This window comes from Alosa sapidissima, chromosome 1, assembly GCF_018492685.1.
Source record: "Alosa sapidissima isolate fAloSap1 chromosome 1, fAloSap1.pri, whole genome shotgun sequence".
Taxonomy (NCBI): Eukaryota; Metazoa; Chordata; class Actinopteri; order Clupeiformes; family Clupeidae; genus Alosa; species Alosa sapidissima.
The window spans coordinates 53093587-53119545 of record NC_055957.1 but is presented as its reverse complement, the minus strand read 5'-3'; the positions used below and the strand labels follow the sequence as shown (position 1 = coordinate 53119545).

Below are 25959 nucleotides of genomic sequence, written 5' to 3'. Positions count from 1 at the left end.
GCCACAGGGCACGCCGGACGGAGAGCATGAACGGCGCCGGTCGTGGACGTGAGGGTGACTCCAAGGCGTTGCCCAGTGGCAACAAGACTGCAGTATCAACATCCCCTTTAAATTTAAATGTGTAAAAAAAAAAAAAAAAAAAAAAAAAAAAAAAAAAAAAAGAGTAAAAGGGCGGGAAAACCCAAAAGGGGCCGAAAAGGGAGGTGGCGCGGTTGGCCAAAACACCTGGCAAGGACTCCTGCTGCTGCGTCTGCTCTGCTAAGGAGGATTTCATCACAGTCAGTCAGTCAGTCAGTCAGTCAGTCAGTCAGTCAGTTCCACTGGGTTGGTTCTTTTCTTACACAGTCAAAGGAATGTGCACCGTTCCCGGAGTCGCTGCAATACCGGGTCGATGCGTGGAGCGGACGGAGCAAGCCCCTCTTCCGTCTCCCTGTTCCAAAAATCAGATTAATATATGGTCCTCGGGTAGAGGACGTATCAGATATTAAACTGATAAGAACAGATACTACACTTGATCTTAGCCAAAAGGCCGAGAAGCGATACCCCACAACTGCACGGGGTGCGGCGGCCCCTCTAGCGACGCCCCCCGCGCTCACATGGTTACGGGGGGAGGCGGGGCCAGCAAAAGCGGACCGCCGCCGCCGCCGCCGCCGCAAAACAAAACACCACGACGCTTGACTTTGGACAGGCAGGTGCAGCTCCGCCGAAGCAGAGCTTCCAAAAATACCGTAAACTCGGGGCAGTTCCCCTCCACGGAAATCTTTAGTAAAAGGCGAAAGATTTGTACGAGATGAAGAGAAACCCGAGCGATGGCTGCCACAGGGCACGCCGGACGGAGAGCATGAACGGCGCCGGTCGTGGACGTGAGGGTGACTCCAAGGCGTTGCCCAGTGGCAACAAGACTGCAGTATCAACATCCCCTTTAAATTTAAATGTGTAAAAAAAAAAAAAAAAAAAAAAAAAAAAAAAAAAAAAAAGAGTAAAAGGGCGGGAAAACCCAAAAGGGGCCGAAAAGGGAGGTGGCGCGGTTGGCCAAAACACCTGGCAAGGACTCCTGCTGCTGCGTCTGCTCTGCTAAGGAGGATTTCATCACAGTCAGTCAGTCAGTCAGTCAGTCAGTCAGTCAGTCAGTTCCACTGGGTTGGTTCTTTTCTTACACAGTCAAAGGAATGTGCACCGTTCCCGGAGTCGCTGCAATACCGGGTCGATGCGTGGAGCGGACGGAGCAAGCCCCTCTTCCGTCTCCCTGTTCCAAAAATCAGATTAATATATGGTCCTCGGGTAGAGGACGTATCAGATATTAAACTGATAAGAACAGATACTACACTTGATCTTAGCCAAAAGGCCGAGAAGCGATACCCCACAACTGCACGGGGTGCGGCGGCCCCTCTAGCGACGCCCCCCGCGCTCACATGGTTACGGGGGGAGGCGGGGCCAGCAAAAGCGGACCGCCGCCGCCGCCGCCGCCGCAAAACAAAACACCACGACGCTTGACTTTGGACAGGCAGGTGCAGCTCCGCCGAAGCAGAGCTTCCAAAAATACCGTAAACTCGGGGCAGTTCCCCTCCACGGAAATCTTTAGTAAAAGGCGAAAGATTTGTACGAGATGAAGAGAAACCCGAGCGATGGCTGCCACAGGGCACGCCGGACGGAGAGCATGAACGGCGCCGGTCGTGGACGTGAGGGTGACTCCAAGGCGTTGCCCAGTGGCAACAAGACTGCAGTATCAACATCCCCTTTAAATTTAAATGTGTAAAAAAAAAAAAAAAAAAAAAAAAAAAAAAAAAAAAAGAGTAAAAGGGCGGGAAAACCCAAAAGGGGCCGAAAAGGGAGGTGGCGCGGTTGGCCAAAACACCTGGCAAGGACTCCTGCTGCTGCGTCTGCTCTGCTAAGGAGGATTTCATCACAGTCAGTCAGTCAGTCAGTCAGTCAGTCAGTCAGTCAGTTCCACTGGGTTGGTTCTTTTCTTACACAGTCAAAGGAATGTGCACCGTTCCCGGAGTCGCTGCAATACCGGGTCGATGCGTGGAGCGGACGGAGCAAGCCCCTCTTCCGTCTCCCTGTTCCAAAAATCAGATTAATATATGGTCCTCGGGTAGAGGACGTATCAGATATTAAACTGATAAGAACAGATACTACACTTGATCTTAGCCAAAAGGCCGAGAAGCGATACCCCACAACTGCACGGGGTGCGGCGGCCCCTCTAGCGACGCCCCCCGCGCTCACATGGTTACGGGGGGAGGCGGGGCCAGCAAAAGCGGACCGCCGCCGCCGCAAAACAAAACACCACGACGCTTGACTTTGGACAGGCAGGTGCAGCTCCGCCGAAGCAGAGCTTCCAAAAATACCGTAAACTCGGGGCAGTTCCCCTCCACGGAAATCTTTAGTAAAAGGCGAAAGATTTGTACGAGATGAAGAGAAACCCGAGCGATGGCTGCCACAGGGCACGCCGGACGGAGAGCATGAACGGCGCCGGTCGTGGACGTGAGGGTGACTCCAAGGCGTTGCCCAGTGGCAACAAGACTGCAGTATCAACATCCCCTTTAAATTTAAATGTGTAAAAAAAAAAAAAAAAAAAAAAAAAAAAAAAAAAAAAAAAGAGTAAAAGGGCGGGAAAACCCAAAAGGGGCCGAAAAGGGAGGTGGCGCGGTTGGCCAAAACACCTGGCAAGGACTCCTGCTGCTGCGTCTGCTCTGCTAAGGAGGATTTCATCACAGTCAGTCAGTCAGTCAGTCAGTCAGTCAGTCAGTCAGTTCCACTGGGTTGGTTCTTTTCTTACACAGTCAAAGGAATGTGCACCGTTCCCGGAGTCGCTGCAATACCGGGTCGATGCGTGGAGCGGACGGAGCAAGCCCCTCTTCCGTCTCCCTGTTCCAAAAATCAGATTAATATATGGTCCTCGGGTAGAGGACGTATCAGATATTAAACTGATAAGAACAGATACTACACTTGATCTTAGCCAAAAGGCCGAGAAGCGATACCCCACAACTGCACGGGGTGCGGCGGCCCCTCTAGCGACGCCCCCCGCGCTCACATGGTTACGGGGGGAGGCGGGGCCAGCAAAAGCGGACCGCCGCCGCCGCCGCCGCCGCAAAACAAAACACCACGACGCTTGACTTTGGACAGGCAGGTGCAGCTCCGCCGAAGCAGAGCTTCCAAAAATACCGTAAACTCGGGGCAGTTCCCCTCCACGGAAATCTTTAGTAAAAGGCGAAAGATTTGTACGAGATGAAGAGAAACCCGAGCGATGGCTGCCACAGGGCACGCCGGACGGAGAGCATGAACGGCGCCGGTCGTGGACGTGAGGGTGACTCCAAGGCGTTGCCCAGTGGCAACAAGACTGCAGTATCAACATCCCCTTTAAATTTAAATGTGTAAAAAAAAAAAAAAAAAAAAAAAAAAAAAAAAAAAAAGAGTAAAAGGGCGGGAAAACCCAAAAGGGGCCGAAAAGGGAGGTGGCGCGGTTGGCCAAAACACCTGGCAAGGACTCCTGCTGCTGCGTCTGCTCTGCTAAGGAGGATTTCATCACAGTCAGTCAGTCAGTCAGTCAGTCAGTCAGTCAGTCAGTTCCACTGGGTTGGTTCTTTTCTTACACAGTCAAAGGAATGTGCACCGTTCCCGGAGTCGCTGCAATACCGGGTCGATGCGTGGAGCGGACGGAGCAAGCCCCTCTTCCGTCTCCCTGTTCCAAAAATCAGATTAATATATGGTCCTCGGGTAGAGGACGTATCAGATATTAAACTGATAAGAACAGATACTACACTTGATCTTAGCCAAAAGGCCGAGAAGCGATACCCCACAACTGCACGGGGTGCGGCGGCCCCTCTAGCGACGCCCCCCGCGCTCACATGGTTACGGGGGGAGGCGGGGCCAGCAAAAGCGGACCGCCGCCGCCGCCGCCGCCGCAAAACAAAACACCACGACGCTTGACTTTGGACAGGCAGGTGCAGCTCCGCCGAAGCAGAGCTTCCAAAAATACCGTAAACTCGGGGCAGTTCCCCTCCACGGAAATCTTTAGTAAAAGGCGAAAGATTTGTACGAGATGAAGAGAAACCCGAGCGATGGCTGCCACAGGGCACGCCGGACGGAGAGCATGAACGGCGCCGGTCGTGGACGTGAGGGTGACTCCAAGGCGTTGCCCAGTGGCAACAAGACTGCAGTATCAACATCCCCTTTAAATTTAAATGTGTAAAAAAAAAAAAAAAAAAAAAAAAAAAAAAAAAAAAAGAGTAAAAGGGCGGGAAAACCCAAAAGGGGCCGAAAAGGGAGGTGGCGCGGTTGGCCAAAACACCTGGCAAGGACTCCTGCTGCTGCGTCTGCTCTGCTAAGGAGGATTTCATCACAGTCAGTCAGTCAGTCAGTCAGTCAGTCAGTCAGTCAGTTCCACTGGGTTGGTTCTTTTCTTACACAGTCAAAGGAATGTGCACCGTTCCCGGAGTCGCTGCAATACCGGGTCGATGCGTGGAGCGGACGGAGCAAGCCCCTCTTCCGTCTCCCTGTTCCAAAAATCAGATTAATATATGGTCCTCGGGTAGAGGACGTATCAGATATTAAACTGATAAGAACAGATTTTTTTGTATTGAAGTTTATTCATACCAGATTCAAAATATACAAAGCATAGTTACAGCCAGAACATGAAGAATTCAGAAAGCAGAGAAAAAGAAAAAGAGAAAAAAGAAAGGCTGCAACATACGGGCACAAATGCCCCTTTGAGAAAGACTCGGGCACGCAGGCCCAGCCAAAAACAACCCCATAACACTTACATCACTATTACACAGTTAATTACACAAACCCACCACCAGTAACCCACTATTCCATGCCCATAGTCCGCTTCAAACTGTCCACATCCCATCCAGCAATCTGCGCAGGAGGGGGGCGACTCCCCCGTCCTGCGGTCCGCCTCTCCGTCACCGACTCCACCGAATCCATCGACTCCTCCAACTCCAGCTCCTCCGACTCGCCCGTAGTCCCCATCTCAGCCACCAGGGGCAGGGAGCGTCCGAAGGCCGCCACCCCCTCCCCCGGCCGCTGACGCCGCACCGGAGCACTCACCGGACCTCCACCCTCCAGGGGGCGCTTCCCAGACACCATCGCCAGCTCCACCATCTCCTCTTCCTGGGAGGCGGTTGCCTCCGCCCAGCTCGACACCTCGACCCTCTCCTTGGCCACGCCCGGCCTGCCCTTCGACCCCGCCGACCCTCCGACCTCTGGGCGGCCATCTTGGCTGCCATGCGGCCTAGCGGTAGCCGTAGCCACCTGGCTGCCTCCATGCGGCCCCGCTCCAGCTCCTCCAGCAGATACTGCAGCTCCCGTCACTCCACTCGCACCAGCCACCGCTCCCGCTCCTCCAGCAGATACTGCAGCTCCCTTCACTCCGCTCGCACCCGCCGTCACCGGTCCCGTCGACCTCCTCTCCAGCGCACCAGTCGTCGGAGGAGCCCCTGCGGGGGAAACAGAAACCCCCCCACCACCAGATAGCCCCAAAACTGCTCCCGCATAGCTCTGTCTCTTAGGGCACCTCAGAAAGAGGTGATCCTTGTCCCCACACAATGAACACTCCCTTCTCTCCCCACAGTCCTTCACCACATGCCCCACCACCCCACAACGCACGCACCGCTGCGCAACACATTCACTCCTCAAGTGCCCCTCTTCCCCACATCCCCAGCAAACAGTTGGCAAGTCTGGTAAAAACACCCTCCCACGATCCGACCCCAGAGCAAACAAATGCGGAGGCCGCAGCTGGCGGCCCTCCCCAGAAACACGAAAACGTACACTGTACCTCCACTTTCCAGTCCAAAATCCGTTTGCGTCCGTGACCTTCTCCCCTTGTGACACCGTGCTGCAGTACCGACTCAGGAACACCCGTACATCCAGCTCCAACACGTGCGGGTTGAAGACCTGCACCACCACCGCGTTGGCTGCGCTCCACACCACGCGCTTGATTCCCGTAATCCTAGCGTCTCCTTTCCCCTTCCATAATGCGACCTGTAGGTCCTCCTCCGTCTTGAAGGTGACGTCGAACCTCCCCAACGCCGGGTAATCCTGGAGACACAGCACGTCCGCTCCTGCCAGGCCCAGCACACCCTTCAGGATAATCCCTCCAAAGCCAGCCCGATCCAACTCCGCCCTCCTTCCCTCCGGGATCAGATACCGAATCGCATGCTTCGGTATCCCCTTCGTCGCATCCGTCACGTCCACAGTCGCCATCTCGGTTAGTCCAAGTGATAAGAACAGATACTACACTTGATCTTAGCCAAAAGGCCGAGAAGCGATACCCCACAACTGCACGGGGTGCGGCGGCCCCTCTAGCGACGCCCCCCGCGCTCACATGGTTACGGGGGGAGGCGGGGCCAGCAAAAGCGGACCGCCGCCGCCGCCGCCGCCGCAAAACAAAACACCACGACGCTTGACTTTGGACAGGCAGGTGCAGCTCCGCCGAAGCAGAGCTTCCAAAAATACCGTAAACTCGGGGCAGTTCCCCTCCACGGAAATCTTTAGTAAAAGGCGAAAGATTTGTACGAGATGAAGAGAAACCCGAGCGATGGCTGCCACAGGGCACGCCGGACGGAGAGCATGAACGGCGCCGGTCGTGGACGTGAGGGTGACTCCAAGGCGTTGCCCAGTGGCAACAAGACTGCAGTATCAACATCCCCTTTAAATTTAAATGTGTAAAAAAAAAAAAAAAAAAAAAAAAAAAAAAAAAAAAAGAGTAAAAGGGCGGGAAAACCCAAAAGGGGCCGAAAAGGGAGGTGGCGCGGTTGGCCAAAACACCTGGCAAGGACTCCTGCTGCTGCGTCTGCTCTGCTAAGGAGGATTTCATCACAGTCAGTCAGTCAGTCAGTCAGTCAGTCAGTCAGTCAGTTCCACTGGGTTGGTTCTTTTCTTACACAGTCAAAGGAATGTGCACCGTTCCCGGAGTCGCTGCAATACCGGGTCGATGCGTGGAGCGGACGGAGCAAGCCCCTCTTCCGTCTCCCTGTTCCAAAAATCAGATTAATATATGGTCCTCGGGTAGAGGACGTATCAGATATTAAACTGATAAGAACAGATTTTTTTTTTATATTGAAGTTTATTCATACCAAATCATAATCATTATCAAATCATAGTTACAGCCAGAACAAGAAGAACACAGAAAGCACAGAAAGAGAAAAAGAGAAAAAAGAAAGGCTGCAACATACGGGCACAAACGCCCCATAGGAAAGAACTCGGGCACACAGGCCCAGCCAAAAACAAACCCCATAACTCCATCCCAACCCACCCACACACAAACATCCCTAATCCTCCCCACACACCATAAAACACCCGCACTTACACAATCCCACCACCAGCAACCCACTAATCCATGCCCATAGTCCGCTTCAAGCTGTCCACATCCCACCCAGCAAGCTGGGTAGGAGGGGGGCGACTCCCCCGTCCTACGGTCCGCCTCTCCGTCACCGACTCCACCGAATCCGCCGACTCGTCCGACTCCAGCTCCACCAAACTGCCCGTAGTTCCCGACTCCGCCACCAGGGGCAGGGAGCGATCAAAGGCCGCCACCCCCTCCCCCGGCCGCTGACGCCGCACGGGAGCACTCTCCGGACCTCCGCCCTCCAGGGGGCGCTTCCCCGACACCATCGCCAACTCCGCCATCTCCTCTTCCTGGGAAGCCGTTGCCTCCGCCCAGCTCAGCACCCCGACACTCTCCATAGCCACGCCCGGCCTGCCCTTCGACCCCGCCGACCCTCCGACCTCTGGGCGGCCATCTTGGCTGCCATGCGGCCTAGCGGTAGCCGTAGCCACCAGGCTGCCTCCATGCGGCCCAGCTCCCACTCCACCAGCCGATCCTGCAGCTCCCGTTCCTCCGCTCGTGCCCACCGCCGGCGGTCCCGTCGGCCTCCTCTCCAGCACACCCGTCACCAGAGGAGCCCCTGCGGGGGAAACAGAAACCCCCCCACCGCCAGTTCTCCCCACCACCGCTCCCGCGTAACTCTGTCTCTTCGGACACCTCAAAAAGAGGTGATCCTTAGACCCGCACAAGGAACACTCCCTTCTCTCCCCACAGTCCTTCACCACGTGCCCCACCACCCCACAACGCACACACCGCTGCGCCACACATTCGCTTCTCAAATGCCCCTCTTCCCCACATCCCCAACAAACAGTAGGTAAGTCCGGTAAAAACACCCTCCCCCGGTCTGTCCCCAGCGCAAACAAATGTGGAGGCCGCAGCTGGCGGCCCTCCCCAGAAAAGCGAAACCGCACACTATACCTCCACTTGCCCGTCCAAAATCCGTTGCCGTCTGTGACCTTCTCCCCCGGTGACACTGCGCTACAGTACCGGCTAAGGAACCCCCGGACGTCCAGCTCCAACACGTGCGGGTTGAAGACCTGCACCACGACCACGTTGGCTGCGCTCCACACCACGCGCTTTATTCCCACGATCCTTGGGTCTCCTTTTCCCTTCCCGAACGCCACGCGCAGATCCTCCTCCGTCTTGAACGTGACGTCATGCCTCCCCAACGCCGGGTAATCCTGTAAACACAGGACGTCCGCTCCCGATAATCCCAGTACGCCCTTCAGGATGACCTCTCCAAACCCTGCCCGATCCAGCTCCGTCCTCCTCGCCTCCGGGATCAGGTACCGAATAGCATATCTCGGAATCCCCTTCGTCTCCTCCATCAAATCCGCCATCGCTGCCTCGGGTAGTCCGATTGATAAGAACAGATACTACACTTGATCTTAGCCAAAAGGCCGAGAAGCGATACCCCACAACTGCACGGGGTGCGGCGGCCCCTCTAGCGACGCCCCCCGCGCTCACATGGTTACGGGGGGAGGCGGGGCCAGCAAAAGCGGACCGCCGCCGCCGCCGCCGCCGCAAAACAAAACACCACGACGCTTGACTTTGGACAGGCAGGTGCAGCTCCGCCGAAGCAGAGCTTCCAAAAATACCGTAAACTCGGGGCAGTTCCCCTCCACGGAAATCTTTAGTAAAAGGCGAAAGATTTGTACGAGATGAAGAGAAACCCGAGCGATGGCTGCCACAGGGCACGCCGGACGGAGAGCATGAACGGCGCCGGTCGTGGACGTGAGGGTGACTCCAAGGCGTTGCCCAGTGGCAACAAGACTGCAGTATCAACATCCCCTTTAAATTTAAATGTGTAAAAAAAAAAAAAAAAAAAAAAAAAAAAAAAAAAAAAAAGAGTAAAAGGGCGGGAAAACCCAAAAGGGGCCGAAAAGGGAGGTGGCGCGGTTGGCCAAAACACCTGGCAAGGACTCCTGCTGCTGCGTCTGCTCTGCTAAGGAGGATTTCATCACAGTCAGTCAGTCAGTCAGTCAGTCAGTCAGTCAGTCAGTTCCACTGGGTTGGTTCTTTTCTTACACAGTCAAAGGAATGTGCACCGTTCCCGGAGTCGCTGCAATACCGGGTCGATGCGTGGAGCGGACGGAGCAAGCCCCTCTTCCGTCTCCCTGTTCCAAAAATCAGATTAATATATGGTCCTCGGGTAGAGGACGTATCAGATATTAAACTGATAAGAACAGATTTTTTTTTTTTTTTTTTATTGAACATAAACAGAGCGAAGCAGCCTTGAAAATACAACACACAGGAGATATACATATAATACACACAACACACAAAAGATACAGAAGGAAGTTAATTTAAGCTAGACTAGAGGCTGCCACCATAAACAATAACACATAACAACACAACGACCCAGGCACACAGGCCCGGCCAAACACAGCGAAAAACACACATGTACATGCAAAAAATCTTACAGGATACACAAAAAATCTTACCCACCCATAACACCTGTTTAATCCACCCCATACATCCAACCAGCACACCCACAACCACAGAGACACAGATACACAACCCCATCACTCAAAACACATCAACCCAAACCCATCGCCCGCTTTACGCTCTCCACGTCCCAACCCCCCACCTGAACAGTAGGGGGCGGCCTCTCCTCCCTCCCCGGCCCTTGTGCACTTCCACCTCCGACCACCGGGGGCGGAGCCCCCTCTGAAACAGCCACCGTCGTCTCCAACTTCTGCCGACTCACAGGACCTGCCATTGCCCTCCCATCCACTAGAGGGCGCTTCACTGCCCCCGCCGCCGCCGACACTTCCACCATCTCCTGCTCCTGCGAAGCAGAAGCATCCGCCCAGCTGGACTCCACCGTCTTCCCCACAGCCACGACCTCTGACCCAGCCGCACCTTTGACCTTCGGGCGGCCATCTTGCCCGCCATGCGGCTTAGCGGTAGCCGTAGCCGCCGAGCAGCCAACCTGGCTACCCTGCGGCCCAGCCACCACACCACCAGCCGACACAGCAGGCACCGGCACCAACACTCCACTCCCGGACCCCGTCTTCTCCACCACCGGCACCGTCTTTGCAGGCCTCTGCTTCCCCTCACCCGACACCGCGGGAGCCCCCGTACCAAGAGCAGGAGCCCCCACAGCGCCAGTCACCACCCCAGCATAACTGCGCCGTTTAGCACACCCAGCAAACAAATGATCAGTCCCCCCACACAAAACACACTCCTTCAACTCAGTACAGTCTTTCACCACATGCCCCACAGCCCCACAACGCAAACATGACTTCACATTACATTCCCCACGTAAATGCCCCACACCCCCACACCCCCAGCACTCACTTGGCAAGTCCGGTATGAACACTCTCCCACGGTCAGGTCCCAGAGCAAACGCGTAGGGAGGCCGCAACACACGACCCCCCGACGAACGAAAGCCCGCAATGAAACTCCACTTCCCTGTCCAAAATCCATTGGAGTCCAAGATCCGCTCCCCATCAGACAGGTCCACGCAGTACCGCTCCAGAAAGCTCCAGACATCATCCAACAGCACGTGGGGGTTGAAAACCTGCACGATGACAGTGTTGGTCGCGCCCCACTTCGCCGCACACCTCCCCGCCGCCACAGCTTTCCCCGCCGTCGTAGTCCACCGCCGATACGCCTCATTCATCCCCGCCAACGTCCGGAAGGTCACGTCAAAACAGGTCCCATCCACCGCTCCCTGCAGGCACAGCACCTCCTTGTCCGTCACCTGAAATATCTCCTTCACGATCTTCGCTCCAAAAACCTCCCGAGTCATCATCTGCCTTCTCTCCACCGGCACCAGGATTCGAATTCCGAACTTCGGGATCCCCGTCCATGTTTCAATGGCCACCATCGCTATCTCTGCTACTTGATCTTAGCCAAAAGGCCGAGAAGCGATACCCCACAACTGCACGGGGTGCGGCGGCCCCTCTAGCGACGCCCCCCGCGCTCACATGGTTACGGGGGGAGGCGGGGCCAGCAAAAGCGGACCGCCGCCGCCGCCGCCGCCGCAAAACAAAACACCACGACGCTTGACTTTGGACAGGCAGGTGCAGCTCCGCCGAAGCAGAGCTTCCAAAAATACCGTAAACTCGGGGCAGTTCCCCTCCACGGAAATCTTTAGTAAAAGGCGAAAGATTTGTACGAGATGAAGAGAAACCCGAGCGATGGCTGCCACAGGGCACGCCGGACGGAGAGCATGAACGGCGCCGGTCGTGGACGTGAGGGTGACTCCAAGGCGTTGCCCAGTGGCAACAAGACTGCAGTATCAACATCCCCTTTAAATTTAAATGTGTAAAAAAAAAAAAAAAAAAAAAAAAAAAAAAAAAAAAAAGAGTAAAAGGGCGGGAAAACCCAAAAGGGGCCGAAAAGGGAGGTGGCGCGGTTGGCCAAAACACCTGGCAAGGACTCCTGCTGCTGCGTCTGCTCTGCTAAGGAGGATTTCATCACAGTCAGTCAGTCAGTCAGTCAGTCAGTCAGTCAGTCAGTTCCACTGGGTTGGTTCTTTTCTTACACAGTCAAAGGAATGTGCACCGTTCCCGGAGTCGCTGCAATACCGGGTCGATGCGTGGAGCGGACGGAGCAAGCCCCTCTTCCGTCTCCCTGTTCCAAAAATCAGATTAATATATGGTCCTCGGGTAGAGGACGTATCAGATATTAAACTGATAAGAACAGATTTTTTTATATTGAAGTTTATTCACCAAACCAAACCAGGCCCTAGGCCCACATTAACACACGATACATATACACACATCCGCCATCACACAGTTCTCGATGGCCCAAAAAAAAGGAAAATAGAAAGGAAAAAACAAGAAAAACCCCAAACCCCCCTCCCCCCTCACAACACCACCCCACTTGCCAGAGGACCCCACACCCTCTCCATCTCCCCCCTCCCCTCCTCCTTCCCAAAACCCCTGACATACGTCTCCACCCTCCACTTCACCCTGTAAAACACAGCCTCTGGAGTTCCCTGGGGAGCCAGGGTGCGGATGGAGTCCTTCCGCCGCTCCCACAAGGCCCTTTTCACCTCCGTTCCCACCGCCCACACCACCCTTCTGACGTCTGAGCCCAACTGGGCCAGACCCACCCCGCTCACCACCAGCTCCTCCACCAAAAACCCCCCAAACCCCGGGCCCACCCACTCCTTCACCCTACCCCACACCCGCGCTGCCTCCCTACACCCCCAGAACACGTGTGACACCGTCTCGACCTCCCCACACCCCATGGCACACCCCGGCCGCCCCCTCCCCCACAGCCGACAAATCCGTTCCCTGACCGGCAGCCTATTGAGCGCCGCCAGCCAGTTCAGATCCCTACCCCCCGGATGTAAGAACGCCGGCTGCAGAAAGAGCCACCCCGATGCCCTGGGGCACGCAGGCAGTGGCTCTGACGCCAGGTCCCGCCTCATGGCCTCCCCATACAACCTCCGGTGATCCAGCACCAGACCGTCCTCCAGGCACCACTCCCGGGCCCGCACAAAGTCCCGGACCCGAGTGTACCACCATGGGGAGTCCCAGGACCAGGGGGATGTTGCGCTCAGCGGCCTCAGCCGCCGCAAAGCCAGCCCCAACCAGTACCTCGCCAAAATGCCAGCCTTATGCGTTGTGTCCCCCACCACCAGCCGCGCATGGAAAGAGCTGTGCAGGCACAGCAGCTTCACCGGCAGGCAGGGCACCCCCCTCCCCCCCTCCCGCACATCTCGGTACATCAAAGCACGATTCACAAACTCCGCCGAGCCCCCCCAAATAAAAGAGAAGACTGCCCTCTCCAGTCTCCGCCCGATATGGAACGGCACCGGGTACACGTACGCCAGGTGGTTCAGACAAGGCAGCACGTCGGCCTTAACCACCATCACCCTGCCCGTTAGGGACAGCGGCCTACTCCTCCACCTCGCCAGCCGCCTCCCCACCGCCCCCAGAAGAACCTCCCAGTTCTTCACCGGGGCCTCGCTCCGACAGAAATCCACCCCCAGTACCCGGATTGCATCCTCGGCCACCCTGAAACCCCCCGGGACCTCCACCCTGGAACTCCACGGGCCCAGGCACAGGGCCGCAGACTTGCCCAAGTTGACCTTTGCCCCGGACGCCCTCCCAAACTCCTCTACCACCCGAACAACGGCCCCAAACCCCCTATCAGTAGTGATAAAGAGGGTCAGGTCGTCCGCGTACCCAGCCACTTTAGCAACCTCCCCCCCACCCCCCGGGAGATGCACCCCTTCGATGCTCGGCTCCGCCCTCAGCCCCGCCATCAGGGCCTCCAGGGTCAGGACGTACAGGAGTGGGGACAGGGGGCAGCCCTGTCGGACACCCCCCACCTGCCGCACCACCCCCGAAACGGAGCCATTAATCCTGATCCGGCTAACCGCATCCACATACAGCAGCCGGATCCAGGCCACGAACACCGGCCCAAACCCCATCCGGTCCAGAACCCGGAACAGAAAGGAGTGCTGCACCCGGTCGAACGCCTTTTCCTGGTCCAGGCTCAGGAGGGCCAGCGGGAGACCTCTCACGTCCGCCCAGCTGACCACATCCCTCACCAGGACCAGGTTCAGGCTGCACGCTCTCCCCGGCACCCCACAAGTCTGGTCCGGGTGGACCACCGTACCCATAACCCTCCCCAACCTACGGGTCAGGACCTTGGACAGGATCTTCACGTCCGCTGTCAGGACCGTGATAGGGCGCCAATTTGCCAGCTGTTCCCTGCACCCTTTCTTAAAAATGAGGGAGACCAGCCCGGCCCGCATTGAGGCTGGCAGCACCCCCCCGCTAAAACAGTCCCCAAACACCCCCACCAAGTCCTGCCCCACCAGATCCCAAAAGGACCTGTAAAATTCCACCGGGAGGCCATCGCCCCCCGGCGCCCGGCCCAGCCTCAGAGACCTCATCGCCTCCTCGGCCTCCCCCTCCGTAATGCCCGCCTCCAAGGCCTGCCGGTCCTCCGCCGACAGCCTTGACTCTAGCCCCCCCAAGAACCTGTCCGCCAGGGCCTCGTCCCTCTCCCGCTCGCTGAAGAGGTCCTGATAGTACTCCCTGGCGGCCTCCAAAATCTCCTCCTCCCCTGTAACCCGCCCCCCAGGCCCCTGCAGGGCCTCTATAGCGCACCGCTCCTGCCTTGTGCGCACCTCGGCGAAAAACGCCTTGGACGGGGTCTCGCCCGACAGGCACCCCCTCACACCCGACCCCACCAAAAGGGCCTTGGCCTCCGCCATAAAAAAATTGTCTAGCCTACCGCGCAGGACTGCCGCCCGAGCGCGGCCCGCCGGTGAAGCCAGCTCCCCCGCCCACCACATCCTCCTCAGTTCCGCCGCCCACTCATTAGCCTCCCCCCTCTTCTCCTGCGCCCGCTCCCTCCCCCATGTGCGGCAAAAACTCCCGATCCGGGCCTTGACTCCCTCCCACCACTCGCCCAAGGAGTCGAATAGCCCCTTCATACTCCTCCACCCCACATACAGCTGCCGAAAGGCCTGGCAGAAGGCCGCCTCCTCTAGGAACCCGACATTAAACCGCCAGGCCCCCCGGCCGCGCCCCCTCCCCACCCCCGGCAGCACCACCTCCACCCCCACCACGCAATGGTCAGACAGCCAGACCGGCTCAACCCGGAAGTCCCGGACCCCCAGCACCTTGGGGACAAAGATATAGTCCAGGCGTGACTCGTCCCCCCTCGAGTTACTCCAGGTCACCCCTGCCGACCCATCCCCGGCCGCCCTAAAACAGTCCTGTAACAGGAAGTCCTGTAACAAAGAACCCAAATCCCCCCCCGGAGCTCTCTCTAGGGACACATTAAAATCCCCCCCCAGAACCACAACCCTCCCCGTATAAAGGAGCGGGGCCACCTTCTGGAGGAAACCCCGCCGCTCCCCCACAGCACTTGGTGCGTACACATTAATGAGCCGCAGCGCGGCCCCCCTCCACCTTGCATCCACCACCAACACCCTCCCCGGCACAGGCTCCCACACAGAGTCCAAAAAAAAATCCCACCCTCTAAACAAAATACCCACCCCATCTGCATGCACATTCCCACCCCCCCACACAGAAGGACCCCATGTCCACCCCGCTTTAAACATCTTAACATCCCCCGGACCCCCCACATGGCACTCTTGCACAAACATCACATTAAAACCCCTGTCCCCGGCAGCCGCGAAAACCGCCGCCCTCCGCAGTGGCATCCGCATTCCCCGAACGTTCAGGGACTCCACCCGGAGACATGCCATCATACAAAAACCCACACACCCCGCACCCCCCCTCCCCCCTCCCCACACACAATACCCAACCCAACACAACCCCAAAGAGTCCACAGCCCCACCGTCCACCTTAACACACAAGTCCACATCAGCATCATGAGTCACCATGAGGGCTGCCCTCCACTCCCCCCCCCCCGGGATCACCCTCAGCCACGGCGGGCTGCAAGGGATGCGGGAGCTTACCCTCCGACTGTGGCACCGAAGCGTCCAGGATCCGGGCGGCCAAAAGGTCCCCCCGCGGGGCCGGCCCGGCCTTCCTCTCCAACGTCCCACTGTAGAGCCCCGGGCTGGAGACCTCATCCTCTCCCCCCGGGGGGGGGGAGCCCGATGACAACGACTCCCCCGACCCCGAAGACTCCGATGAGGCAGAGGCCTGCCCGGGCGACGCCGACCCCTCCACGCAGCACACCACAACGGGCGAGGAGCCATCCGACTGCACCTCCGCCGGGCCCGCTCCATCCTGGGGACCGTCTCTCGCCACCACCTTGTACGGCTGCTCCTCCTCCGAATCTCCATGCGGCCGCTTGCCCCCGCGGGGCCCCTGCCCACTGCCGTCGCACGAGGCGTCGTCCTCCCGGCCCTCTACTTCCTCCGCCCAGTCCGAAATAGGACTATCACCTATGGACCCGGAAAACAAAGTGCTGAGCGCGGGCGCCGCCCCCTCAGCAGCCACCAGGGGGAGCTCCGGCGATGCCAGAGGGCCATGTGCTCCGTCGGTTAGCTCGGCATCTAGCCCGATGCTAACAGGCTCCACGACCTCCTCCTGCTCCTGGTAAGTCCCAACGCTTGGTCGCACGGCACCTTCCGCCTCCTCGACCAGTTCCTCACCCCCACAGCCCGCAGGACCCTGCAGGACCGACGCATAGGTCCGCGGCCTCACCGGGCAGCCACGAAAAAGGTGCTCCAAGCTGCCACACAGGGAGCACCTCTTCGGTGCGGTGCACGCCGACGACACGTGGCCTTCCTCCTGGCAGAAACGACACCGCTGTCCTGAACAGGCAGCCTTCTCGTGGCCTTGGCCCCCGCACCGCCGACAGTAGACGAGCTGCCCAGGGTACGTCAAATAACCCCGGTCCGGTCCAAGCGAGAAACTGCCGGGGGGGTGCAAGAACTCACCCAGCCTCGTGGTGTCCATCCGGAGCCGGACTGCGTACCGCCTCTTCCCGAGCCAGAAGCCGAACTGGTCACATATCTTCGTCCCGCCCCTCACCTCCTCTACCTGGGTCCTTAGGAACGCCTCGACATCCTCGTCCGGGACGAAAGGGTTGTACAGGTGGATTGTCAGCGGTATGAACTCCTGTTGAAACAGGGGCACCAGCCGCAACCCCTGGAGCGCCGGCAGGTCCTCCTTCGCCCTCCACTCCTCCTGAAAACTCCGACACTTCCGCAGATCAAAAAAAGATAAATCAAAAAAACCTTGGCTCACCACCGGCTGGACGCAGAAAACCTCCCTAGGACTCAGGCCAAACGTCTCCCGAAGAATCACCGAGGTGATGAAGAACTGCCTAAACCTATCCCGAACTGCCGCTGCTGCATCCTTAGTAAGCTCGATCCTGACCGTATTTTTTAGTCGCACCTTAAAGGCCGACACCGTCGCTCTCTCCTTTTCCATGCTCGAAGATTTGTACGAGATGAAGAGAAACCCGAGCGATGGCTGCCACAGGGCACGCCGGACGGAGAGCATGAACGGCGCCGGTCGTGGACGTGAGGGTGACTCCAAGGCGTTGCCCAGTGGCAACAAGACTGCAGTATCAACATCCCCTTTAAATTTAAATGTGTAAAAAAAAAAAAAAAAAAAAAAAAAAAAAAAAAAAAAAGAGTAAAAGGGCGGGAAAACCCAAAAGGGGCCGAAAAGGGAGGTGGCGCGGTTGGCCAAAACACCTGGCAAGGACTCCTGCTGCTGCGTCTGCTCTGCTAAGGAGGATTTCATCACAGTCAGTCAGTCAGTCAGTCAGTCAGTCAGTCAGTCAGTTCCACTGGGTTGGTTCTTTTCTTACACAGTCAAAGGAATGTGCACCGTTCCCGGAGTCGCTGCAATACCGGGTCGATGCGTGGAGCGGACGGAGCAAGCCCCTCTTCCGTCTCCCTGTTCCAAAAATCAGATTAATATATGGTCCTCGGGTAGAGGACGTATCAGATATTAAACTGATAAGAACAGATACTACACTTGATCTTAGCCAAAAGGCCGAGAAGCGATACCCCACAACTGCACGGGGTGCGGCGGCCCCTCTAGCGACGCCCCCCGCGCTCACATGGTTACGGGGGGAGGCGGGGCCAGCAAAAGCGGACCGCCGCCGCCGCCGCCGCCGCAAAACAAAACACCACGACGCTTGACTTTGGACAGGCAGGTGCAGCTCCGCCGAAGCAGAGCTTCCAAAAATACCGTAAACTCGGGGCAGTTCCCCTCCACGGAAATCTTTAGTAAAAGGCGAAAGATTTGTACGAGATGAAGAGAAACCCGAGCGATGGCTGCCACAGGGCACGCCGGACGGAGAGCATGAACGGCGCCGGTCGTGGACGTGAGGGTGACTCCAAGGCGTTGCCCAGTGGCAACAAGACTGCAGTATCAACATCCCCTTTAAATTTAAATGTGTAAAAAAAAAAAAAAAAAAAAAAAAAAAAAAAAAAAAAAGAGTAAAAGGGCGGGAAAACCCAAAAGGGGCCGAAAAGGGAGGTGGCGCGGTTGGCCAAAACACCTGGCAAGGACTCCTGCTGCTGCGTCTGCTCTGCTAAGGAGGATTTCATCACAGTCAGTCAGTCAGTCAGTCAGTCAGTCAGTCAGTCAGTTCCACTGGGTTGGTTCTTTTCTTACACAGTCAAAGGAATGTGCACCGTTCCCGGAGTCGCTGCAATACCGGGTCGATGCGTGGAGCGGACGGAGCAAGCCCCTCTTCCGTCTCCCTGTTCCAAAAATCAGATTAATATATGGTCCTCGGGTAGAGGACGTATCAGATATTAAACTGATAAGAACAGATACTACACTTGATCTTAGCCAAAAGGCCGAGAAGCGATACCCCACAACTGCACGGGGTGCGGCGGCCCCTCTAGCGACGCCCCCCGCGCTCACATGGTTACGGGGGGAGGCGGGGCCAGCAAAAGCGGACCGCCGCCGCCGCCGCCGCCGCAAAACAAAACACCACGACGCTTGACTTTGGACAGGCAGGTGCAGCTCCGCCGAAGCAGAGCTTCCAAAAATACCGTAAACTCGGGGCAGTTCCCCTCCACGGAAATCTTTAGTAAAAGGCGAAAGATTTGTACGAGATGAAGAGAAACCCGAGCGATGGCTGCCACAGGGCACGCCGGACGGAGAGCATGAACGGCGCCGGTCGTGGACGTGAGGGTGACTCCAAGGCGTTGCCCAGTGGCAACAAGACTGCAGTATCAACATCCCCTTTAAATTTAAATGTGTAAAAAAAAAAAAAAAAAAAAAAAAAAAAAAAAAAAAAAAGAGTAAAAGGGCGGGAAAACCCAAAAGGGGCCGAAAAGGGAGGTGGCGCGGTTGGCCAAAACACCTGGCAAGGACTCCTGCTGCTGCGTCTGCTCTGCTAAGGAGGATTTCATCACAGTCAGTCAGTCAGTCAGTCAGTCAGTCAGTCAGTCAGTTCCACTGGGTTGGTTCTTTTCTTACACAGTCAAAGGAATGTGCACCGTTCCCGGAGTCGCTGCAATACCGGGTCGATGCGTGGAGCGGACGGAGCAAGCCCCTCTTCCGTCTCCCTGTTCCAAAAATCAGATTAATATATGGTCCTCGGGTAGAGGACGTATCAGATATTAAACTGATAAGAACAGATTTTTTTTTTTTTTTTTTATTGAACATAAACAGAGCGAAGCAGCCTTGAAAATACAACACACAGGAGATATACATATAATACACACAACACACAAAAGATACAGAAGGAAGTTAATTTAAGCTAGACTAGAGGCTGCCACCATAAACAATAACACATAACAACACAACGACCCAGGCACACAGGCCCGGCCAAACACAGCGAAAAACACACATGTACATGCAAAAAATCTTACAGGATACACAAAAAATCTTACCCACCCATAACACCTGTTTAATCCACCCCATACATCCAACCAGCACACCCACAACCACAGAGACACAGATACACAACCCCATCACTCAAAACACATCAACCCAAACCCATCGCCCGCTTTACGCTCTCCACGTCCCAACCCCCCACCTGAACAGTAGGGGGCGGCCTCTCCTCCCTCCCCGGCCCTTGTGCACTTCCACCTCCGACCACCGGGGGCGGAGCCCCCTCTGAAACAGCCACCGTCGTCTCCAACTTCTGCCGACTCACAGGACCTGCCATTGCCCTCCCATCCACTAGAGGGCGCTTCACTGCCCCCGCCGCCGCCGACACTTCCACCATCTCCTGCTCCTGCGAAGCAGAAGCATCCGCCCAGCTGGACTCCACCGTCTTCCCCACAGCCACGACCTCTGACCCAGCCGCACCTTTGACCTTCGGGCGGCCATCTTGCCCGCCATGCGGCTTAGCGGTAGCCGTAGCCGCCGAGCAGCCAACCTGGCTACCCTGCGGCCCAGCCACCACACCACCAGCCGACACAGCAGGCACCGGCACCAACACTCCACTCCCGGACCCCGTCTTCTCCACCACCGGCACCGTCTTTGCAGGCCTCTGCTTCCCCTCACCCGACACCGCGGGAGCCCCCGTACCAAGAGCAGGAGCCCCCACAGCGCCAGTCACCACCCCAGCATAACTGCGCCGTTTAGCACACCCAGCAAACAAATGATCAGTCCCCCCACACAAAACACACTCCTTCAACTCAGTACAGTCTTTCACCACATGCCCCACAGCCCCACAACGCAAACATGACTTCACATTACATTCCCCACGTAAATGCCCCACACCCCCACACCCCCAGCACTCACTTGGCAAGTCCGGTATGAACACTCTCCCACGGTCAGGTCCCAGAGCAAACGCGTAGGGAGGCCGCAACACACGACCCCCCGACGAACGAAAGCCCGCAATGAAACTCCACTTCCCTGTCCAAAATCCATTGGAGTCCAAGATCCGCTCCCCATCAGACAGGTCCACGCAGTACCGCTCCAGAAAGCTCCAGACATCATCCAACAGCACGTGGGGGTTGAAAACCTGCACGATGACAGTGTTGGTCGCGCCCCACTTCGCCGCACACCTCCCCGCCGCCACAGCTTTCCCCGCCGTCGTAGTCCACCGCCGATACGCCTCATTCATCCCCGCCAACGTCCGGAAGGTCACGTCAAAACAGGTCCCATCCACCGCTCCCTGCAGGCACAGCACCTCCTTGTCCGTCACCTGAAATATCTCCTTCACGATCTTCGCTCCAAAAACCTCCCGAGTCATCATCTGCCTTCTCTCCACCGGCACCAGGATTCGAATTCCGAACTTCGGGATCCCCGTCCATGTTTCAATGGCCACCATCGCTATCTCTGCTACTTGATCTTAGCCAAAAGGCCGAGAAGCGATACCCCACAACTGCACGGGGTGCGGCGGCCCCTCTAGCGACGCCCCCCGCGCTCACATGGTTACGGGGGGAGGCGGGGCCAGCAAAAGCGGACCGCCGCCGCCGCCGCCGCCGCAAAACAAAACACCACGACGCTTGACTTTGGACAGGCAGGTGCAGCTCCGCCGAAGCAGAGCTTCCAAAAATACCGTAAACTCGGGGCAGTTCCCCTCCACGGAAATCTTTAGTAAAAGGCGAAAGATTTGTACGAGATGAAGAGAAACCCGAGCGATGGCTGCCACAGGGCACGCCGGACGGAGAGCATGAACGGCGCCGGTCGTGGACGTGAGGGTGACTCCAAGGCGTTGCCCAGTGGCAACAAGACTGCAGTATCAACATCCCCTTTAAATTTAAATGTGTAAAAAAAAAAAAAAAAAAAAAAAAAAAAAAAAAAAAAAGAGTAAAAGGGCGGGAAAACCCAAAAGGGGCCGAAAAGGGAGGTGGCGCGGTTGGCCAAAACACCTGGCAAGGACTCCTGCTGCTGCGTCTGCTCTGCTAAGGAGGATTTCATCACAGTCAGTCAGTCAGTCAGTCAGTCAGTCAGTCAGTCAGTTCCACTGGGTTGGTTCTTTTCTTACACAGTCAAAGGAATGTGCACCGTTCCCGGAGTCGCTGCAATACCGGGTCGATGCGTGGAGCGGACGGAGCAAGCCCCTCTTCCGTCTCCCTGTTCCAAAAATCAGATTAATATATGGTCCTCGGGTAGAGGACGTATCAGATATTAAACTGATAAGAACAGATACTACACTTGATCTTAGCCAAAAGGCCGAGAAGCGATACCCCACAACTGCACGGGGTGCGGCGGCCCCTCTAGCGACGCCCCCCGCGCTCACATGGTTACGGGGGGAGGCGGGGCCAGCAAAAGCGGACCGCCGCCGCCGCCGCCGCCGCAAAACAAAACACCACGACGCTTGACTTTGGACAGGCAGGTGCAGCTCCGCCGAAGCAGAGCTTCCAAAAATACCGTAAACTCGGGGCAGTTCCCCTCCACGGAAATCTTTAGTAAAAGGCGAAAGATTTGTACGAGATGAAGAGAAACCCGAGCGATGGCTGCCACAGGGCACGCCGGACGGAGAGCATGAACGGCGCCGGTCGTGGACGTGAGGGTGACTCCAAGGCGTTGCCCAGTGGCAACAAGACTGCAGTATCAACATCCCCTTTAAATTTAAATGTGTAAAAAAAAAAAAAAAAAAAAAAAAAAAAAAAAAAAAAGAGTAAAAGGGCGGGAAAACCCAAAAGGGGCCGAAAAGGGAGGTGGCGCGGTTGGCCAAAACACCTGGCAAGGACTCCTGCTGCTGCGTCTGCTCTGCTAAGGAGGATTTCATCACAGTCAGTCAGTCAGTCAGTCAGTCAGTCAGTCAGTCAGTTCCACTGGGTTGGTTCTTTTCTTACACAGTCAAAGGAATGTGCACCGTTCCCGGAGTCGCTGCAATACCGGGTCGATGCGTGGAGCGGACGGAGCAAGCCCCTCTTCCGTCTCCCTGTTCCAAAAATCAGATTAATATATGGTCCTCGGGTAGAGGACGTATCAGATATTAAACTGATAAGAACAGATACTACACTTGATCTTAGCCAAAAGGCCGAGAAGCGATACCCCACAACTGCACGGGGTGCGGCGGCCCCTCTAGCGACGCCCCCCGCGCTCACATGGTTACGGGGGGAGGCGGGGCCAGCAAAAGCGGACCGCCGCCGCCGCCGCCGCCGCAAAACAAAACACCACGACGCTTGACTTTGGACAGGCAGGTGCAGCTCCGCCGAAGCAGAGCTTCCAAAAATACCGTAAACTCGGGGCAGTTCCCCTCCACGGAAATCTTTAGTAAAAGGCGAAAGATTTGTACGAGATGAAGAGAAACCCGAGCGATGGCTGCCACAGGGCACGCCGGACGGAGAGCATGAACGGCGCCGGTCGTGGACGTGAGGGTGACTCCAAGGCGTTGCCCAGTGGCAACAAGACTGCAGTATCAACATCCCCTTTAAATTTAAATGTGTAAAAAAAAAAAAAAAAAAAAAAAAAAAAAAAAAAAAAGAGTAAAAGGGCGGGAAAACCCAAAAGGGGCCGAAAAGGGAGGTGGCGCGGTTGGCCAAAACACCTGGCAAGGACTCCTGCTGCTGCGTCTGCTCTGCTAAGGAGGATTTCATCACAGTCAGTCAGTCAGTCAGTCAGTCAGTCAGTCAGTCAGTTCCACTGGGTTGGTTCTTTTCTTACACAGTCAAAGGAATGTGCACCGTTCCCGGAGTCGCTGCAATACCGGGTCGATGCGTGGAGCGGACGGAGCAAGCCCCTCTTCCGTCTCCCTGTTCCAAAAATCAGATTAATATATGGTCCTCGGGTAGAGGACGTATCAGATATTAAACTGATAAGAACAGATACTACACTTGATCTTAGCCAAAAGGCCGAGAAGCGATACCCCACAACTGCACGGGGTGCGGCGGCCCCTCTAGCGACGCCCCCCGCGCTCACATGGTTACGGGGGGAGGCGGGGCCAGCAAAAGCGGACCGCCGCCGCCGCCGCCGCCGCAAAACAAAACACCACGACGCTTGACTTTGGACAGGCAGGTGCAGCTCCGCCGAAGCAGAGCTTCCAAAAATACCGTAAACTCGGGGCAGTTCCCCTCCACGGAAATCTTTAGTAAAAGGCGAAAGATTTGTACGAGATGAAGAGAAACCCGAGCGATGGCTGCCACAGGGCACGCCGGACGGAGAGCATGAACGGCGCCGGTCGTGGACGTGAGGGTGACTCCAAGGCGTTGCCCAGTGGCAACAAGACTGCAGTATCAACATCCCCTTTAAATTTAAATGTGTAAAAAAAAAAAAAAAAAAAAAAAAAAAAAAAAAAAAAAAAAAAGAGTAAAAGGGCGGGAAAACCCAAAAGGGGCCGAAAAGGGAGGTGGCGCGGTTGGCCAAAACACCTGGCAAGGACTCCTGCTGCTGCGTCTGCTCTGCTAAGGAGGATTTCATCACAGTCAGTCAGTCAGTCAGTCAGTCAGTCAGTCAGTCAGTTCCACTGGGTTGGTTCTTTTCTTACACAGTCAAAGGAATGTGCACCGTTCCCGGAGTCGCTGCAATACCGGGTCGATGCGTGGAGCGGACGGAGCAAGCCCCTCTTCCGTCTCCCTGTTCCAAAAATCAGATTAATATATGGTCCTCGGGTAGAGGACGTATCAGATATTAAACTGATAAGAACAGATACTACACTTGATCTTAGCCAAAAGGCCGAGAAGCGATACCCCACAACTGCACGGGGTGCGGCGGCCCCTCTAGCGACGCCCCCCGCGCTCACATGGTTACGGGGGGAGGCGGGGCCAGCAAAAGCGGACCGCCGCCGCCGCCGCCGCCGCAAAACAAAACACCACGACGCTTGACTTTGGACAGGCAGGTGCAGCTCCGCCGAAGCAGAGCTTCCAAAAATACCGTAAACTCGGGGCAGTTCCCCTCCACGGAAATCTTTAGTAAAAGGCGAAAGATTTGTACGAGATGAAGAGAAACCCGAGCGATGGCTGCCACAGGGCACGCCGGACGGAGAGCATGAACGGCGCCGGTCGTGGACGTGAGGGTGACTCCAAGGCGTTGCCCAGTGGCAACAAGACTGCAGTATCAACATCCCCTTTAAATTTAAATGTGTAAAAAAAAAAAAAAAAAAAAAAAAAAAAAAAAAAAAAAAGAGTAAAAGGGCGGGAAAACCCAAAAGGGGCCGAAAAGGGAGGTGGCGCGGTTGGCCAAAACACCTGGCAAGGACTCCTGCTGCTGCGTCTGCTCTGCTAAGGAGGATTTCATCACAGTCAGTCAGTCAGTCAGTCAGTCAGTCAGTTCCACTGGGTTGGTTCTTTTCTTACACAGTCAAAGGAATGTGCACCGTTCCCGGAGTCGCTGCAATACCGGGTCGATGCGTGGAGCGGACGGAGCAAGCCCCTCTTCCGTCTCCCTGTTCCAAAAATCAGATTAATATATGGTCCTCGGGTAGAGGACGTATCAGATATTAAACTGATAAGAACAGATACTACACTTGATCTTAGCCAAAAGGCCGAGAAGCGATACCCCACAACTGCACGGGGTGCGGCGGCCCCTCTAGCGACGCCCCCCGCGCTCACATGGTTACGGGGGGAGGCGGGGCCAGCAAAAGCGGACCGCCGCCGCCGCCGCCGCCGCAAAACAAAACACCACGACGCTTGACTTTGGACAGGCAGGTGCAGCTCCGCCGAAGCAGAGCTTCCAAAAATACCGTAAACTCGGGGCAGTTCCCCTCCACGGAAATCTTTAGTAAAAGGCGAAAGATTTGTACGAGATGAAGAGAAACCCGAGCGATGGCTGCCACAGGGCACGCCGGACGGAGAGCATGAACGGCGCCGGTCGTGGACGTGAGGGTGACTCCAAGGCGTTGCCCAGTGGCAACAAGACTGCAGTATCAACATCCCCTTTAAATTTAAATGTGTAAAAAAAAAAAAAAAAAAAAAAAAAAAAAAAAAAAAAAGAGTAAAAGGGCGGGAAAACCCAAAAGGGGCCGAAAAGGGAGGTGGCGCGGTTGGCCAAAACACCTGGCAAGGACTCCTGCTGCTGCGTCTGCTCTGCTAAGGAGGATTTCATCACAGTCAGTCAGTCAGTCAGTCAGTCAGTCAGTCAGTCAGTTCCACTGGGTTGGTTCTTTTCTTACACAGTCAAAGGAATGTGCACCGTTCCCGGAGTCGCTGCAATACCGGGTCGATGCGTGGAGCGGACGGAGCAAGCCCCTCTTCCGTCTCCCTGTTCCAAAAATCAGATTAATATATGGTCCTCGGGTAGAGGACGTATCAGATATTAAACTGATAAGAACAGATACTACACTTGATCTTAGCCAAAAGGCCGAGAAGCGATACCCCACAACTGCACGGGGTGCGGCGGCCCCTCTAGCGACGC

At 56.3% G+C, this 25959-nt stretch overlaps 33 non-coding genes and 3 pseudogenes across 33 annotated transcripts; all 36 read right to left on the bottom strand.

Moving 5' to 3' along the window:
• Positions 1-350: 350 nt before the first annotated feature.
• LOC121682618 lies at positions 351-541 on the bottom strand. Its single transcript, XR_006022637.1, has one exon. It is a non-coding gene; the product is annotated as a U2 spliceosomal RNA (small nuclear RNA).
• A 155-nt stretch (positions 542-696) lies between these two features.
• LOC121680733 lies at positions 697-810 on the bottom strand. Its single transcript, XR_006021801.1, has one exon. It is a non-coding gene; the product is annotated as a U5 spliceosomal RNA (small nuclear RNA).
• A 356-nt stretch (positions 811-1166) lies between these two features.
• On the bottom strand, positions 1167-1357 carry LOC121682607. The gene has a single exon (XR_006022636.1). It is a non-coding gene; the product is annotated as a U2 spliceosomal RNA (small nuclear RNA).
• Positions 1358-1512: 155 nt separating this feature from the next.
• Positions 1513-1626, bottom strand: LOC121680726. Its single transcript, XR_006021790.1, has one exon. It is a non-coding gene; the product is annotated as a U5 spliceosomal RNA (small nuclear RNA).
• Positions 1627-1980: 354 nt separating this feature from the next.
• LOC121682585 lies at positions 1981-2171 on the bottom strand. Its single transcript, XR_006022634.1, has one exon. It is a non-coding gene; the product is annotated as a U2 spliceosomal RNA (small nuclear RNA).
• Positions 2172-2317: 146 nt separating this feature from the next.
• Positions 2318-2431, bottom strand: LOC121680719. Its single transcript, XR_006021789.1, has one exon. It is a non-coding gene; the product is annotated as a U5 spliceosomal RNA (small nuclear RNA).
• A 357-nt stretch (positions 2432-2788) lies between these two features.
• On the bottom strand, positions 2789-2979 carry LOC121682574. Its single transcript, XR_006022633.1, has one exon. It is a non-coding gene; the product is annotated as a U2 spliceosomal RNA (small nuclear RNA).
• A 155-nt stretch (positions 2980-3134) lies between these two features.
• LOC121680715 lies at positions 3135-3248 on the bottom strand. Its single transcript, XR_006021788.1, has one exon. It is a non-coding gene; the product is annotated as a U5 spliceosomal RNA (small nuclear RNA).
• Positions 3249-3602: 354 nt separating this feature from the next.
• Positions 3603-3793, bottom strand: LOC121682563. Its single transcript, XR_006022632.1, has one exon. It is a non-coding gene; the product is annotated as a U2 spliceosomal RNA (small nuclear RNA).
• A 155-nt stretch (positions 3794-3948) lies between these two features.
• LOC121680710 lies at positions 3949-4062 on the bottom strand. Its single transcript, XR_006021787.1, has one exon. It is a non-coding gene; the product is annotated as a U5 spliceosomal RNA (small nuclear RNA).
• A 354-nt stretch (positions 4063-4416) lies between these two features.
• LOC121683796 lies at positions 4417-4610 on the bottom strand. The gene has a single exon (XR_006022913.1). It is a non-coding gene; the product is annotated as a U2 spliceosomal RNA (small nuclear RNA).
• Positions 4611-6142: 1532 nt separating this feature from the next.
• Positions 6143-6273, bottom strand: LOC121684406 (annotated as a pseudogene).
• Positions 6274-6428: 155 nt separating this feature from the next.
• LOC121680703 lies at positions 6429-6542 on the bottom strand. Its single transcript, XR_006021784.1, has one exon. It is a non-coding gene; the product is annotated as a U5 spliceosomal RNA (small nuclear RNA).
• Positions 6543-6896: 354 nt separating this feature from the next.
• Positions 6897-7073, bottom strand: LOC121683956 (annotated as a pseudogene).
• Positions 7074-8611: 1538 nt separating this feature from the next.
• Positions 8612-8742, bottom strand: LOC121684376 (annotated as a pseudogene).
• A 155-nt stretch (positions 8743-8897) lies between these two features.
• LOC121680699 lies at positions 8898-9011 on the bottom strand. The gene has a single exon (XR_006021783.1). It is a non-coding gene; the product is annotated as a U5 spliceosomal RNA (small nuclear RNA).
• A 356-nt stretch (positions 9012-9367) lies between these two features.
• LOC121683661 lies at positions 9368-9557 on the bottom strand. Its single transcript, XR_006022868.1, has one exon. It is a non-coding gene; the product is annotated as a U2 spliceosomal RNA (small nuclear RNA).
• Positions 9558-11365: 1808 nt separating this feature from the next.
• LOC121680697 lies at positions 11366-11479 on the bottom strand. Its single transcript, XR_006021782.1, has one exon. It is a non-coding gene; the product is annotated as a U5 spliceosomal RNA (small nuclear RNA).
• Positions 11480-11834: 355 nt separating this feature from the next.
• On the bottom strand, positions 11835-12021 carry LOC121683642. The gene has a single exon (XR_006022860.1). It is a non-coding gene; the product is annotated as a U2 spliceosomal RNA (small nuclear RNA).
• Positions 12022-17557: 5536 nt separating this feature from the next.
• Positions 17558-17748, bottom strand: LOC121682552. The gene has a single exon (XR_006022628.1). It is a non-coding gene; the product is annotated as a U2 spliceosomal RNA (small nuclear RNA).
• Positions 17749-17903: 155 nt separating this feature from the next.
• On the bottom strand, positions 17904-18017 carry LOC121680689. The gene has a single exon (XR_006021780.1). It is a non-coding gene; the product is annotated as a U5 spliceosomal RNA (small nuclear RNA).
• Positions 18018-18372: 355 nt separating this feature from the next.
• Positions 18373-18563, bottom strand: LOC121682541. Its single transcript, XR_006022617.1, has one exon. It is a non-coding gene; the product is annotated as a U2 spliceosomal RNA (small nuclear RNA).
• A 155-nt stretch (positions 18564-18718) lies between these two features.
• On the bottom strand, positions 18719-18832 carry LOC121680685. The gene has a single exon (XR_006021779.1). It is a non-coding gene; the product is annotated as a U5 spliceosomal RNA (small nuclear RNA).
• A 356-nt stretch (positions 18833-19188) lies between these two features.
• On the bottom strand, positions 19189-19378 carry LOC121683652. Its single transcript, XR_006022861.1, has one exon. It is a non-coding gene; the product is annotated as a U2 spliceosomal RNA (small nuclear RNA).
• A 1808-nt stretch (positions 19379-21186) lies between these two features.
• On the bottom strand, positions 21187-21300 carry LOC121680683. Its single transcript, XR_006021778.1, has one exon. It is a non-coding gene; the product is annotated as a U5 spliceosomal RNA (small nuclear RNA).
• Positions 21301-21655: 355 nt separating this feature from the next.
• On the bottom strand, positions 21656-21846 carry LOC121682533. The gene has a single exon (XR_006022607.1). It is a non-coding gene; the product is annotated as a U2 spliceosomal RNA (small nuclear RNA).
• Positions 21847-22001: 155 nt separating this feature from the next.
• Positions 22002-22115, bottom strand: LOC121680679. Its single transcript, XR_006021777.1, has one exon. It is a non-coding gene; the product is annotated as a U5 spliceosomal RNA (small nuclear RNA).
• A 354-nt stretch (positions 22116-22469) lies between these two features.
• On the bottom strand, positions 22470-22660 carry LOC121682528. Its single transcript, XR_006022606.1, has one exon. It is a non-coding gene; the product is annotated as a U2 spliceosomal RNA (small nuclear RNA).
• Positions 22661-22815: 155 nt separating this feature from the next.
• On the bottom strand, positions 22816-22929 carry LOC121680678. Its single transcript, XR_006021775.1, has one exon. It is a non-coding gene; the product is annotated as a U5 spliceosomal RNA (small nuclear RNA).
• Positions 22930-23283: 354 nt separating this feature from the next.
• On the bottom strand, positions 23284-23474 carry LOC121682524. The gene has a single exon (XR_006022597.1). It is a non-coding gene; the product is annotated as a U2 spliceosomal RNA (small nuclear RNA).
• A 155-nt stretch (positions 23475-23629) lies between these two features.
• Positions 23630-23743, bottom strand: LOC121680674. Its single transcript, XR_006021774.1, has one exon. It is a non-coding gene; the product is annotated as a U5 spliceosomal RNA (small nuclear RNA).
• A 360-nt stretch (positions 23744-24103) lies between these two features.
• LOC121682518 lies at positions 24104-24294 on the bottom strand. Its single transcript, XR_006022592.1, has one exon. It is a non-coding gene; the product is annotated as a U2 spliceosomal RNA (small nuclear RNA).
• Positions 24295-24449: 155 nt separating this feature from the next.
• Positions 24450-24563, bottom strand: LOC121680671. Its single transcript, XR_006021772.1, has one exon. It is a non-coding gene; the product is annotated as a U5 spliceosomal RNA (small nuclear RNA).
• A 348-nt stretch (positions 24564-24911) lies between these two features.
• Positions 24912-25102, bottom strand: LOC121682513. Its single transcript, XR_006022591.1, has one exon. It is a non-coding gene; the product is annotated as a U2 spliceosomal RNA (small nuclear RNA).
• Positions 25103-25257: 155 nt separating this feature from the next.
• Positions 25258-25371, bottom strand: LOC121680666. The gene has a single exon (XR_006021771.1). It is a non-coding gene; the product is annotated as a U5 spliceosomal RNA (small nuclear RNA).
• Positions 25372-25726: 355 nt separating this feature from the next.
• LOC121682503 lies at positions 25727-25917 on the bottom strand. Its single transcript, XR_006022582.1, has one exon. It is a non-coding gene; the product is annotated as a U2 spliceosomal RNA (small nuclear RNA).
• Between the last annotated feature and the right edge of the window lie 42 nt (positions 25918-25959).